Source organism: Alexandromys fortis, unplaced genomic scaffold, assembly GCF_014885135.2.
Source record: "Alexandromys fortis isolate MF-2015 unplaced genomic scaffold, M_Fortis_MF-2015_v1.1 scaffold_13, whole genome shotgun sequence".
NCBI lineage: Eukaryota > Metazoa > Chordata > Mammalia > Rodentia > Cricetidae > Alexandromys > Alexandromys fortis.
The window spans coordinates 12,439,400-12,454,777 of record NW_026067908.1 but is presented as its reverse complement, the minus strand read 5'-3'; the positions used below and the strand labels follow the sequence as shown (position 1 = coordinate 12,454,777).

Below are 15,378 nucleotides of genomic sequence, written 5' to 3'. Positions count from 1 at the left end.
TACAAGATACCCTAGGATACCTCCGCAGAAGAACAAAAAAGAAAAGAAAATTAATCCATTCACTGCACAATGGACACAAATTTCCAAACAATATATTGTTTCTAGTAATAGTTTTCTTGCCATTTTTTTATGAATTTAATTAAAGCAATATGAATAAATTACGGGTTTTACTTAATGAAAAATGCAGAAGTACATCTCTATGAAAAATGTCCTGTCTTTACAAAATCTGGGACACAAAGCAGAATGATTTGCTCTCTGGACTAAACCCTTGTTAGCATAAAATTTGTGTTTCATGTGTGGACCAGCCTGGGCAGTAGCTGCAGATTGGACTCAGGTATCTGCCTCCCCGTTCTTATATCGTGATTCAAACACACTGCTACTTCTTCCTGTCTGCCTGTAATTACTGTGGGGAATGCTTCTTCAGTGGATCGTCTGCTTTACCCTTCAAAACATTTCTATGATTCACAGATAAGTCATGTCGTCTATATGGGACTCCCTCCCACAGTAAATCCAGCTTGGGAGAAGAGCTGCCCGAGATCCCATTAACTCAATCAACCCTTACAGCATACAAATAAACATCATTCAAAACAAACTGCCAGGTGGAAAATTAAACCGCGTAGACATTAAAAACCAGATGAGTGCCTTGCAAGGCAGTGGTGGTGCACACCTTTAATCCCAGCACTCCGGAGGCAGAGGCAGGAGGATCTCTGAGTTTAAAACCAGTCTAGTCTACAGAGTGAGTTCCAGTCCAGCCAGGGATACACACAGAGAAACCCTGTTTCAACACCACTCCCCCAAAAAAACTAGATGAAATATTAATTATTTCAGATTGGGTGGGACTATCCAAAACGATGGAAGAAATTCTAAACAAATATGTTAAAATGTTCGACGATCCAAATGATCAACCTTAAAGAAGCTTAGGCTGGGCGTGTCGCCCCGTCTGCAGAGGGAGGGCTTGCCAGGCGTGCACTGCAGAAACCGATGTGGTGGCATCTCAGCTGTGATCTCAGCCCTTGGGAGGGGGCACCAGGGGAATCAACTCCAAGGACAGGGGAGGAGGGAATGGGATAAAAAGAAGGAACAATGTGAGAGAAGAATAATTGTTTTTAAAAAGCTTACAATAAAAAAGAAAAAGAAGAAACAGTCCATAGAACAAAAGAAAACTAACGCATTTTCTCAATGAATCCTTGACATACTGTGAAGGAGAAACGATCTCTTAACCACCCATTGCTAGCCTCTTAGCTGATGCAACCATGACAAAAGCAAGTTCACAAAAGCATGCAAATGATTTAGTGCAAGCTTTGCAAAACAAGGGAGCTTTTAGGGAAAGGAGAGCCAGAGCAGGGGGACGCTTCCATGTTTCAATGCGGTTTTATGGAGAGGCTGGTTACTGACAGGCATATGCACCAAGAGAGTGTGAGGTCTTGATCCACGGAGGGGAGATTTGGCTAGAACTTCTTCTGTTTTCCTGTTTGTCTATGTCTTCAGAAATGTGGACATTTCTCCTCCACATATGAGGAGAGAATTTCTCAAATGAGAATCTGAGTGTGCAGAAAGAAGAACGGGAAAAAGTCAGGGAGCAACCTCTCTTCTCTGGCTGTTTTCTAACACGCCAATATACTAAACCTTGAGCTAGGGGTGTGTGTGTGTGTGTGTGTGTGTGTGTGTGAGTGAGTGTGTGTGCGCGCGTGCGTGCATGCGCATATGTGGTTTCTCATTGGTCATTTACATGGTACAGGGAATGAACCCAGGGTCCCCCTGAGAATCATCTCTGCCACTGAACTTCCTTCCCCCAACTGCTTTCCCCTGCAGCCGGAATTCTCAGAGTGAGGCCTGGACCACCAGCCCCAGCATCCTCTGGAAAGAAGTGTTAGAAATGCAAATGGTCTGGAAACTCTAGGGAGGGGCCCCAGAAACCTGTGTCTCAGCGGATCCCGGCACCTAAGCAGCCCTACAGCCAATGCGCAGACATCCCAGGAACTAAAGTGGCTAGGAGGATGGATTGAATCATTCTGTGAGGCTCCAGACAGAACGAGAGTGCGGGAAATTCTAGGTGATCAATTATCCTTTTTCGTCAACAAATAGCTGGCTGGGGGTGGGAAGTAGTAAAGATTAGACGAGACTTAAGAGACATAACAACCAAATCAATATGTGGATCTTATCCGAATCTTGTTTCAATCAAACCAACTGTAAAAAGAGATTTTGAGACAATTAGGAAAAGTCGAACATGATATTAAGGAATTATTATTTGTTTTATTGTGTGTGAATATTATAATGTGGTTATGATTTTAAACAGCCTTTAAAAAAATCTTTATTTTTTTTTTAAATGGACAAAACAGACGAGGCAAAATGTTAACAGCTGTAATACCTATGGATTGAGCCCAGGGCTAGACAAATGCTCTGCCGTTATGTGACATCTCCAGTCCTTAAAATGTTAAAACAACAAAAATAATTTTACTGTAATGATGTAAAAATAAAGTATAATGCAATAGAATTAAGAATTATGTTGGGGGAAGATAATAACTTTTCCCACTCCTTGCTGACACTTATGGTTGACACTCCCTATAAAAAGACGTGTATTAATAGGTGGAAAGGACTTAATCAGATCTTACATGATAGGAGGAAGACCGAGGCTCTGGGGTTCGAGTAAATGACAACATATGTGCTTATGTTTGAGAGGCTTGAGGAACGGACAGTTGTGGAGACATGTGATGGACAAGCTGGAGGAGGGCTGGGGTGATCAAAATGAGGACTTCAGCCAGGTCTGCTTGTCAGGTGTCCTCTGGGTCTTGGCTGCTTTCTCTGAGAAACAGCAAGACAGCTATTGCACATCTTCCCAGGAGGAAGAATTCTTTGCGTGGCTTTGGGGAGAAGGCTGCAGACTTCTAGAGGCCTCAGTGCTTGCTAGAGCTCTCCTTCAAGGCAGAGTATTTGATGTTATTTTGGGGGATATTGCCTTCTCTGCCCTGGCACTTCTTTTTGAGAGAGAAAGGGAACATGAAGTTGGGTGGGTACATAGAAGGATCTGAAAGGGGCTGGAGAAGAGGAAAACATGATCAAAATATATTGTTTTTAAAGCATTTAGTCAGGCTGGTGGTAGTGGCAGATGTCTTTAATCCCAACACTTGGGAGGCAGAGGCAGGAGGATCTCTGTAAATCAGAGGCCAGCATAGTCTACATAGCGAGTTTCAGGATAGCCAGGGCTACACAGAGAAAACTTGTCTCAAAACAAAGCAAAACTGAATTAAATAATTAAAATCATTGAGAAGGAAGGAAGGAAAGAAGGAGGGACCAGAAGGTGTGAAGAAAACCGTAGTGAAAACTGGCAGGCAAAGAAAGTGGGACATGCCAATGCCCTAAGGTGAAAGTTTGCATGAGGTAGGCATCTTGCCTTTCTACTTTGATCAAACATCTTTGAAAGAATTGTGTCAACACCTGTTTCTGTTGCCACAACTGTGGGAAGGGTAGCAAAGGCCTATAATCCTAGCTACTCGGGTTGCAGAGAAGAATTTCTAGTTCAAGGCCTACCTGGGCCATATCATATAGTAACACACACATGCACAAACACACGCAGACACAGCGCGCGCGCGCACACACACAGAGACATTTACAAAGGTACATTCGCACATATTCACACATACAAAAATGCTCACAGGTACATGCACACTCATATACAACCCACACAAATGTGCATTCACACACACATATATATACACAGTTACATGCACACTCACATGAACACATGCACACACACATTCAAAGAAAGACACGCACACGGGCAAGTGCACACATAGTTACATACACATTCACACTCTCACACCTGTGCACATGCACACACACATGCAAAAACATGCACACACACATACACACATAGACATTTCCAAAGATGCATTCACACATATTCACACACACATACATACTCACAGGTACATGCACACCCATACACAACACACACACAGATGTGCATTCACACACACATATATACAGTTACACACTCACATATGCACACAGACACACACATTCAAGCAGAGACACACACATGCACACACTCCCACCTGTGCACATGCACACACACACACACACCTGGTCACAAAACCTAGTGTGGTGCTTAAGAGCTCACTCGTCAGCGATCTTAATGTTAACAATCCACAATCTTCCTTAAAATATTCCAGAGATATGCACAGTCTCATTTCTTTATAAAGAATAGCTTGTTAACACAGATCTGCTCGGATTGGTGGGTAGAAATGTTTCCTTTTTCTGGAGATATTAGAGAGAGGGAGAGAGAAAGAGAGAGAGAGAGAGAGAGAGAGAGAGAGAGAGAGAGAGAGAGAGAGAAGCATCCAGAGGCAAGAGTAGTCTAAAGGCAGCACAGCGTGGACTCCATCAATGCCAGTACATCTCTCAATATTTAGTATTGTGATCAGTGAGCAGGTTCAAATCCCTGTTCTTTATAATCTTTATGGTATGCATATGAGCGCTTTCCCTGCATGTACGTGTGTGCACTGCTTACATGCCTGGTGCCCAAGGAGGTCAGAAAAGGGCACTGGATTCCCTGGAGCTGGAGTTAAGGATGGTTGTGAGCCACCATGTGGGTGCCAGGAACAGAACTCAGGTCCTCTCCAAGAACAAGTGCTCTCAACGGCTGAGCCAACTCTGCAGCCCCTAAATGAGCAATCTCACCAGCATCTTAAGAGCTGATGTAAACCTACTAGATGGCAAGCAGTCCATATTGGTTAGAAACGAGAGAACCTTCTGTGGGGAGAGCAATATGCAAAGTCACTGCTGTAGTCTCCCCCTAAAGGTCCTTGGTGAAAACAATCGCATGCACAGGCCTGTTAAGTCCAGCACTCAGGAGGTGGAGGCAGAAGGAGGCAGAAGTTAGAGGTCATCCTGTCAAAAAATAAAAACCAACCAAGACCCTACGTGTTGAAATGTTGATTAAACACATTGTCTTCAGGAAACTCCAGCTTCTCTGTTATTACCTTAACCATGAACTCACGGTTTGTAGTTACTTATGTAGGCACTGATAGAAGGCTGAATAAAGCAGAGTTATAAAGACAGTCACATTTAAATGGATTATGGATTTGCAAAGTTTTTCTCTCTTTCTCGCAGTGAATGATACTGATTCCAAATTTAATATTGCTTATGCTAAAATTGCTCAAAGAAAGATCAATCTTTATTTGCATATAAAAATCCCATTTAGGAGAGTTAATCAGGTATCTCCATGGTTTGGTTTGAAGTTTTCTCTGTGGGTTAGTGTTTTGCTTTCTTTTCTTTCTTCTTCTCCTCTTCTTTTTGGCAAAATCTCCCGTGTAGCTCAGACTAGCCTGCAAATATAGCATCCTCCTGCATCAGCATCTCAAGTGCTGGGACTCTAGGCCCATGCCCCTAGATCCAGCTGAAAATAGAGATCATTTAAGTAGATAAAAAGAAAATTATAAACTGTTCCTGGGACCGGATGCATGAGGTTCCCCAGCACCTTGGGAATCAAGAAAAAGGGGAGGGGTGGTATTTGCCTCAGAGTTGGTGTTGGGGGATATAGTCAACAAAAGCAAAAGGTTAAGAAGCAACAACAACAACAATTAAAAAAAAAAAAACCAACCAGCCTTCAGAGAGGAAAAGGAGGCAATACCCCTGGAAGAACAGATGTGATGCTTGCCATGGGTGCAGTCGCCAAAGTGCAAGGAGGTTTCTGCACTCAGAAGGCCTGGGGCCCAGGGAGTCACAAGAAAACTCTCTCTCTCCCAAATACTAATGCCACGAGGAGCAGGTTCAGAGCTATGGTGGCTGGCCTGCAAGCAGTCATACTAGCCCGGTGCTGGCAAGAGCTCTGCCATCTTCACCACAGCTTGTCAAGTGGCTCTGGACATCCGCACTCCAGTCAGTCAGGAGATCAAAGCAGGGAAGCAGGGCTGGATTCAGCTTAGCCATTGTACGCATCCTTTTCCCTCAAGGCCCACATCCCATGACCATGCCTAACTTCCCAAGAAGCCAGAAGGATGGGGTCTGGCTCCGGTTCCGAGAGAAGGAGCATGAACGTCACAGAATTGGCTGGTTTCTACCGTTGGCAATTACAACTGTTCAGTAGGTAACTCTCTCCGCTTAGAAAGTGGGAAGAACTCGCCCCTTCGAAATGCATTGTGTTCTAAAAGCTCACTTGTGAGTTTGCTCCCGGATGTTTCTGACAGGAAGGGAATTCCCTGCTTTAATTCAAGCACATTAGAAATGCTTGAAGTTTGGACACAGTAAAAGGAAAGTGTGTCGTGTGTGCCCCCCCCCCCGTGGAGCAGGGAGGGGCAGCAGGAGGATGCTCTGAAGGGGCAAGTTCCCTCTCAGCAGGAGAAAGGATGAGGTGCTGGAACCTGTTTGTTTGTTTATCCCTAAGCCTCCTTCCCTTGTCATTCTCCATTCCACAGGTGCTCGTCACCTTTTTACCTGGCAAACGCCCCTCCCGAGTCCCTCCTAGGGTCCAGTTCTCAGTCATTCCTAATGACACTACTGTTTTCTGGGTGATGGGACAATGTGTAAATCTTTTACGTATTTACACATAAACTCGTAGAATATTAACACTTATTGGATATTTATTGCACACCAGAGCTAGTCTCCAGATTCCGTTTTACTCTTTCATTAGAAGGAAGTGCTAGCCCTGTGCTCACAAAGCGGCGGGGAGGATGGAATTAGAATGGGCATGTGAAGTGCCTAGCACCTCGCCTGACATTAGTAACTTCCTCAACAAATACTGGCTCTTAGGCCCCTAATGTGTTTGTTCTTCCTCAGCGAGGGGGCGAAAGCTGAGGCAGCCCTGCCCAAGTCCCCCAGGGGACTTCCAGTTCCCAAGGTCAGTCTTCCTAAATCGTTGCGTGTTGACTTAGGCTCCTGGAGCTAATACTCGGGAAGTGCTGGCTGAAATGTAAATTCCCGGCAACCACTGGCAGAAACCTCTATTCAATCAGTCTGCAGTCAGCAGACTGCCACATTGAACAACACCAGGGGGCACCATTCACATGGTATTGCATGTGAATGGTGCTTCCTGGAGTTTTGCTAATTTGTGGATCTGAAGTCCAAACCCAGGAAACAGCACTTTTAACAAACATCCGGGTGAGAGAGACAATCTGGGCGCTCAGAAAGACGGTTTTAGGATGATCGTTTAAAAGGGACGGGGAACCCAGGAAACTTGGTTCAGAGGCAACTTCAGTGTCTCAAAGATGTACTACGATATCACAGAATAATGCCTCTAAACTGCGGTCACACCATGGGTTAGATTCTCAACACGGAGGAAGGAAAATCACTTCGCGCCAGCTGTATTCTGAGGCACGGGGCCTGCACCTGCAATTTCCTTTTAAAAGCTTCATCGGGCCCTTCAGACCGCCTCGCATTAATCCTGGGGACAGATCTCTGAGACAGGTGGCAGGCACCAGCTTTTTCATTATAGGTAGCTTGAGGCAAGAGCGGGGTCGCTGGCCCCAGAAGAGTCTGTCTGTATCAACCTCTGTTTTCTGATGGGAAGATCTTCCTGCCTTTCATTTTTGGTTGTGAACCTAGCCTTTAATGGCTGAGCCGTCCCTCCAGCCCCTTCTGGCTTTTCATATAAGAAAACTTGTTGGAAAAGAGATCCAGTACTTTTAAAAGTAGGTGGGTGCTGAATTCTAAATGCCACGAAGAGGAAAGGAAGTGAATACTGCCCGCTAAAGCCAGCGATTGCTGGATTCTTTACTTAGATGATCGCTTATTTGTTGCAATGATTTAGAGGAAGAGTGAGAGATGGCACCATTTTCACAACACAGTAACTGTAAATATTATAGTAATATTATAATTTAATATAACTTAATATAATATAAATAAATATAGTAAATATTATAGACAGACTATTCTAATCTCGAGTTTGACTCCAAATCCGTTTCAGTCTCTGCATTTAGTATAAACCCTAAACAAAAGCAAGCATCTGAGTGACTTCTGCATAATGACAGGTCTGATGGCACCTAGCCCTTCTGAGTGCTTGGCTAACAGTGTCTTTGGGTATTGAAACACCCTTCCTATAGGGGTGCTCATCAGGGCTGTGTAGACTCTGCTGTACTATGTTAACTGGTCTCACTATAGATTGTAGAGGCGAGGACCCTTGAGGCTTAGAGACGCTGAAAACCTTGCCAGCAGGAGAGAGTCGAGTGTCACCTCTGCCACAGAGGATGGATTTGACTCGTCTCACCGGCCCCAAGAAACAGAAACCAAGACAAACACTCAAGGACCACTTGAGAGACAGGTCTAAGTTCAGATGATGATCGGGGCTTGTTTTGATTTCTATTTAATTGAGCACATGCTCTTGTAGCCCAGGCTGGCTTTAAATTCAAAGGGCAGCAGAAAGTAACCTTGAATTTAGGCTCCTCCTGCCTCCATCTCCTAAAGCTGAGATTACAAATTTGTATCACCACACCTGGTTTAGTCAGTGTTGGGCATTAAACCCAGGACTCCCTGGAGGCAAAGCAAGCCCTCTAGCAAATGAGCCACACCACAAGGCCGAGTTGCCATTCCTAAACAACACAGTAAAATGCTGCGCGTCCCATCGCACCACGATTGCACACCTTGCTCTGCACTGCCAACGCCCACTGCTCCTTCGGTTTCTACACGTTCCCCGTATTTCAACCTAAATACCACTTCTTCCAAGCAATTGTTCTAGGCCTCCACGCTAACCTTGATCCACCCCTGCACGTTGGTCGTATACCCATAATATGTAAAGCAGCAACCCAATTACTAACTACGAAGCTAACTGGAGGATGGTACATGCATCTTAGTGATAGGATTCACCTACCTGGTGTCTTCTACGATCTGACGTGCGTGAGATCCGTAACGTAATCTACGAGTGATGATCACTGGACAACCAGAGCAGATGTGGACTCTCAGAGCTGACCAGCAGCCGATGACATTAGCTCCCCTGTCCATTAGACTGACATGATCACTGCAGAGCTATCTACATTCTTGGGGGCTTTTCCCCACCTGTTAACGCACACATCGTATTGCACACTCGGTCACAATTCATCTTCTCCCCTGTAGAAACTCCATGTCAAACCCTCGTCCATACCGGTCTATTCTTACCGTGGAAACTGAGCCGCAAGGAGGAGCATCCATTTCCAACACCCTTGGCTCCCATGTGCCAAGTCATTTCATGTTCATCCATGGGCTTTGGCCTGCCTAGCTCCCTTGTCCATCTGTTTGGCCAGCAACAAGCCTGTTTGCGGGTGGTTAGATTCTTGGCAGGGGGAGGCTCTCCAAACAATGCGAGAGGTTTCACTGGGTATTACATCTGTGTCGTGGTGAGGCCCTTCCCCGGGAAAGCCAGGCAGCATGTGGTGTTCTATGATTCCACTCCATGGAATCATAGGCTTGGGTGCCCAGATCAATAGGAGGTCAAAGGAAAATAAAACATAGTCCTTGACAGGCATGCTGGGTTGGGTAGTGGCAAGTTCCAGGGGAACACGATGCCACAGAAGAACGTGTGACTGGGTATGACCCATAGAGGAAGCTACGGGAGCATGGAGGTGGATGGACGTGCCCGATTTGCCTGGGAGTCGCTGGGAAAGTGAGTGCACAGACCTAGGAAGCAAGTTTTCCACACTCTGTTATTTCAGACAACAGAAGGGAAAATGAACCACGATGGAGAGACTGCCGCTCAGCCCAGAGCTCAAGAGGAAGGCGTGCCAGTCAGTGGCAAGCAGGCAAATGGGCAGGATGTGGGCAGGGCCATGCCAAGGAAACGCAGCCTCTTTCATCTAAGATGAATGTAAACATTTTCTTTCCACTTATTTAGGAAAAAAGAAACGCTGGTAATGTGGGCACTGGGAAAGGAGAACTGTGTCCTGGGTGGCACAGTTCCTTCCGAGCATAGCGCCAATACCTGCACACAGCGTTCTCACTTGAGTGTGTGCGCGCACAGCACACAGAAAGCTATATTGTTTGTAGTGCACAATGCACATACAATTCTAAGAAGGGAACGAGCCAATTATAGGGTCTCCAAAAAATTGGTATTTCAATGGTTTTTTGTTGTGGTTTTTTTGTTTGTTTGTTTGTGGGATAAGCCAGGGAACCTCAGGATGTGAAATCCCCAGTTCGAAAACACACTGTCCTTTAGGATGCCAAGGCCCTCGGGGCCTCACAAATCCTAAAACGAATTCAACTTTCCCAAGTAACTATTGTAAGGAGTCGAAAAAAGATGGGTGGAAAAAAATGATAAGGGAAAATTATCAAAGTCTTTTTAAAATAAAGACAGGAAAATAGAAAGAGAGATAAAATAATGAGCAACCGGATGTGATGACACGTGTTGTCTCCTGTTCAGGAGGTAGAAGCAGGAGCAACAGAAATTTAGGGGTAGAGCTGAATGAGACTGCTCAGTGGGTAAAGACACTTGTTGCCAGGCCTGATAAACAACCCGAGTTCAATCCTTGGGACTCACGTGGTAGAAAGAATCAACTCCCATGAGTTGCTGTCTGATCTCCACTGTGTGCCATGACACATGCATACACACACATGCGTACACACACACACACACACACACACACATACACACAGAGTAAATAAATAAACTTTTTAAAAATGAAATTTAAGGTGGCCCCAAGCAATATAGCAAGTTCGAGACTAGCTATATACATGAGAAACAGTCTCCAAGAAAGAAAGAAGGGGGGGGGGGAGACAAGGGGGAGGAAGGGAGGAAGGGAGGTAAGAGAGAAAGGGAGGAAGAAGAGGGAAGGAGAGGGGAGAGGAGGGGAGGGCAGGAAAGGGGATGGGAGAATGCCTACTTTCACAGTGCTTTATTCTTCAAAGGGACACAGGCCAACAATTATACTAAGTGAGTCCACAAATGAATTGCATAGTTTTAAGAAGAGGAAAGTCAGGACACAGGAGGCCATCTTAAGCAGCTCGCCAAGAAGTTCCTGCCAATGGAAGACAGGTGGAAAGTCCGTGTGGCCAGAGCTCAGGACAGCCCAGGGGTGGAAGCAGCGAACTGTGGGGATCAGGACAGGACGCAACCAGCCACAGTGACAGGCTTAGATTTTCGTTACCAGCTTGCATAGGAAGCCACTGGAGGGTGTTCTGGAAGTGCACGGTTTTGAAAGATGACGCTGTCTGTTCCGTAAAAAATAAATTTGTGGGTGGGCAAAAGTGGAAACAAAGAGACTTGTTAGAAATTACTGCCACAGCCCAGGGAAAGACGGTCATGCACAGACAGAAATAGTCACTTAGAATATATTTTTGAAGAAATATGTTTTGTATCCTTAACCATCATGCCAAATTTTTCACCTATTACACATTATTTTATATTCTTCCTCATGCTTTGCTTTTCGCCTTCCCATCTGAGATCGTGATCACCATAACTTATTTGTAGAATTCCATGTGGAATTCTTAACTCCTGTGGTTGACATTTATATGTCTCTGTTACGTCCCGGGGGCTGCAGTTGTTCTTGGGCAGACAAGAACTACTAAGCGCTTGTCCTCACAATGTGGGCACAGGCAATGACCATCTTGCAAAGCAGCTCGTGAGGACCTTGTTTCTTCCTTTTAACAGGTGAGCAAAGAGAGTCTGGGAATGGGGGCTAAGTGACTCGCCCAAGGTCAAAGGACAAGCCTGAAGCAAGGACAAGATGTTACCCGCTAAGTCCAGATGCAGTGTGCCCTGGCCAGCGGGTGCTTCTATGAAATGGTGACCAGCTCTTCTGCAAGGGTAAAGACAGCTAACTCTCTCCCCGCATTTAATATACTGACTCAGATATCTGCGTTATCTCAGTTAATGTGTTTTTGCCAAGACAATATGGGCTTTACATTTATTATGTAAATTTCACCATGAAACAAGAATTGTGTCTGCTCTCATGGGGCTTCTACGTTGGCCTTCTCTTGAAACTGCTTTTACTGAACAGCCAGAAGCTGCCTTATTTCTCAGCGATTATGTGCTCATACCTCCTGGACACTGAGCATGCGTGAGTGACTACATTGCTGTCTGCTCTCGACTGTGCATGCAAGGTGGCCACATCTCTCAGCTCCTGGGACTGACCTACCATGATGTAATCTGAAAGTGCGAGCAAAACTGACAAGAACCAAAAATAAAAACCCCACTCACGGGATATTTACTGTGGTGGTTTGAATTAGAATGCCCCCTGTGGGTTCATATATTCAAATGCTTGGTCACTAGGGAGTGCCACTACTTGGCAGGGATTAGGAGGTGTGGCCTTGTTGGAGGAAGTGTGTCACTGAGGGTAGGTTTTGAGGTTTCAAATGCTCAAGCCAGGCCCAGTCTCTCCTCTTCTTACTGCCTGAGGATCCAGATGTAGAACTCTCAGCTACCATGCGTGCCTGCATGCCACCATGCTTCCCACCACGATGATAATGGACCTCTGAAACTGTAAGCCAGTACCAATGTAATGTTTTCCTCTTTAAGAGTTGCCATGGTCGTGATGCCTCTTCACAGCAATAACACATTCGCTAAGACCCTTGCTAAAGTTAGCGCATTTTATCCTCTCAATAACCCTGTGAAAAAGGTGACATTTCCATCGGCTCCTTTTTTCCAGAGAAGAAACCATAGGTACAAGAAGAGTCCTCTGAGATTGAGTAGCAGTTAGCTTGGAACCAGCAGCCTGGCCACTGAGGTCACATGCCCAGCCATTAGGCAGAGGGTGACTCTAGGTTTTTTCCAACGAGGCTGTTACAATTCTAGGAATTTGTCCATGAGGGGGAAAAAAAGACTTTAACATTATAGGTACAAAGGAGGATCTGGAGCCTTGGAAGGGGCCTGCAGAAGACCCGAGCTTTAGCAGCTTCACAGAAAAATCTGCCTTTGGCTTCAAGGTAATCCCACATGTCACTATTCAATCCTGTATACGTGAGCTCAGCTGTTGAGACAAGGACTGGCCCCACTGAAAGGCCCAATCCTGAGGTACTGAGAGGGGCGAGTGTGGGAAACTTTGGAAAGCCATGTGCTAAGGAACCTGGGTGGGAGGGAAGAGGTGGCGCTTGGAGGCGCTTGGAAGCTTCCGCTCTCCACTTAGTTCTTCTTTCCTACTTTAGCATTCTGAAAGCAGCAGAACAGTTAGCGCACTTAGGAGTACGGCTGATGACCTGGCGCCTCCGAGACCAGGCATGGCCTCATCTGGTCCTAGCACCGTGGAAGCAGAGGCAGGCAAATCTCTGTGTGTTAGGTCAGCCCGATCTACAAAGTGAGTTCCACAACAGCCACCAATGAGGACATTCGAGCCAGGCTCAATGACCCAGCCTTCAGTGCCAGCAACTTGGGAAGCTGAGGCAGGACAGTAAGTTCAAGGCCTATCTAGGCTGCCAGGTGAATACAAGGCCTGGCCAAACAACCTAGTGAGACCTCGTCTCAAAATAAATAGTTTAACAAAGTGATGGCACAGGGGGAAGGGCACGGGGGAAGGGGTTGGATGAAACTCACTAGAGCATTGCCTACCACAATGAAACACAAACGAAGCTTGATGCTCCGTTCTGAGCGCTGGGAAAAACAATATGCACATCGGTATTCAGATCCAGTCTTTATTACTCTGATTCTTGTCTGTGAAGTAGGGATGATGCCAGTGGTGACACTTCTTCCTTTAGAACATGGATTTCTTGATAAGGACCTTCAAAATATTTGAGGAATCATAGCAAATAACATGTATGGTCCGGTCAAGCGGTCTGTGGCCTCTACAGCAAACAATTCATCTACTGTAGGTTCGAGATACAACTTAACCATAAAAAGGGAGAAAGAGGAGGACATGTCGAGTGAGGGCGACCGAGAATAACCCTGGCAGGACTGTACTCGATTCCTGTTGCCGCAGACATGATTTAAGACAACGCAAATCTGCTCTCTCAAATCTGTGATAGCAAAAGTCTAAGATCAAGATGCTGGCAGGGCTATGCTCATCCCAAAGGGTCCCAGGCACGATCTCCTCCCATGCCTTTCCCAGCATTTCAGGCTGTCTGCATTGCTTGGCTTGTGGCTCCTTCTGTGTATTACCCAGTTTCTTGTTTTCACTGTCTCATCTCCCTCTCTGATGAAACACCAGCCTCCCTACTACCGCTGTTATTGTTGCTGTCATTATTTGCACTATTACTGTATTACTGAACACATTCCAAGAATCTGAGATGGTTTTCCCACCTCTAGATCCTGAATATAATTATATATAATATATATAATATCTGCAAAGTGTCTTTTTAATGTAAGACACCACATTCCTAGCCTCCCCCGGTTCTGAGGGAGACCACGTCTTTGGAGAGCCACTTTGCCATCTACACAAAAGGGAATTAGGAGAGAGAGACAGCCAAGACTCCGCAGAGTTTCTGGCCCATGAAGCTAAAGGCTGAGTGAACAGAGGGTCCAGGGCTCTTCCCAGGCCAAGGCGTTTGGGCTCGTTTAGTAGAAAGGAGACCAGTTGCAGAGTGTTGAGAACTGCGAAGCCATTGAGAAAAGCATGTGTTTGATGACTGCCGTTTAGTTCAGCGGAAGGCAACCTTTTCCCACTGAACAATAATAGCTTGACAGTGTGTAAGGCTTTGTTTTCCTATGCCATCAGCCTCCCATAGATGGTCACCTGTGTCACCGACTGGGGCAGAGCAGAAGCCTGGCCACCAGCAGGGGTACTATGGGACACCTGGCAAGCGTGAGAGGCCATGGACAGCGATTGAGCCCATAACTTAATTCTGCTGTTTACTACATGATTTTGACCACTCTCTCGACCCTCTAAATTTTATTTCCCTTTTCTCTAAAACCATGCTGGTAACGTTTGTACCTCAGAGGCTATGGAAGAAGAGTTATTTCCCTTAGAAACTCCTTTTGGGTGACATGGACACCACACTTGAAGTCATCTTAAATGAGGGCTGACACAGGATCTGAGGCTAAAAGAAGCAATTAAAAGTAGGCTCCATAATATGGTCTAGCACATGCGCTTATCCCGGCTTCCCATTAAATGTCTGCTGTAAAACTATGCTGGCAAATCCTAACCCTCTGTTGTCCTTCATGTAATTTCCTGTCAACCTTCCAAGTCTGGTTGTGTTCCGATGGTTTGTATTGTTCACGAAAGACCACAAGCTATCAATGAGCTCTTTGTAGTCAGCCTGCGTGGACAGGTTGGTGAACTTGCGTGGCTAAGAGAGCCCTGGCCAAGAGGTATGAATTAACCTTCACTTTGTGCCCATTTCCAGGAAGAATGAGCAAACAGCACGGCCGGTTGGCCCCAGAGCCTTGCTGCCCGGTGTCTGGCATCCAGAGCCTTCCCAGTCCGACCTTGTGGAGAAAGGCCAACACTGAGCAAGCCGCAGTAGCCAAAGCAGTACACAGAACCTGGCCGCACCGCGGCAACCATTGGCGATCGGTGCGTGCAGGTCCAGCCGCCCTGTGCTCTGTCA

General features: G+C 45.9%; 1 pseudogene; it reads right to left on the bottom strand.

The window, feature by feature from the left end:
- LOC126498095 (BCL2/adenovirus E1B 19 kDa protein-interacting protein 3-like) overlaps window positions 1-15,378 on the bottom strand; it is a 57,653-nt pseudogene that overhangs the window by 20,751 nt on the left and 21,524 nt on the right.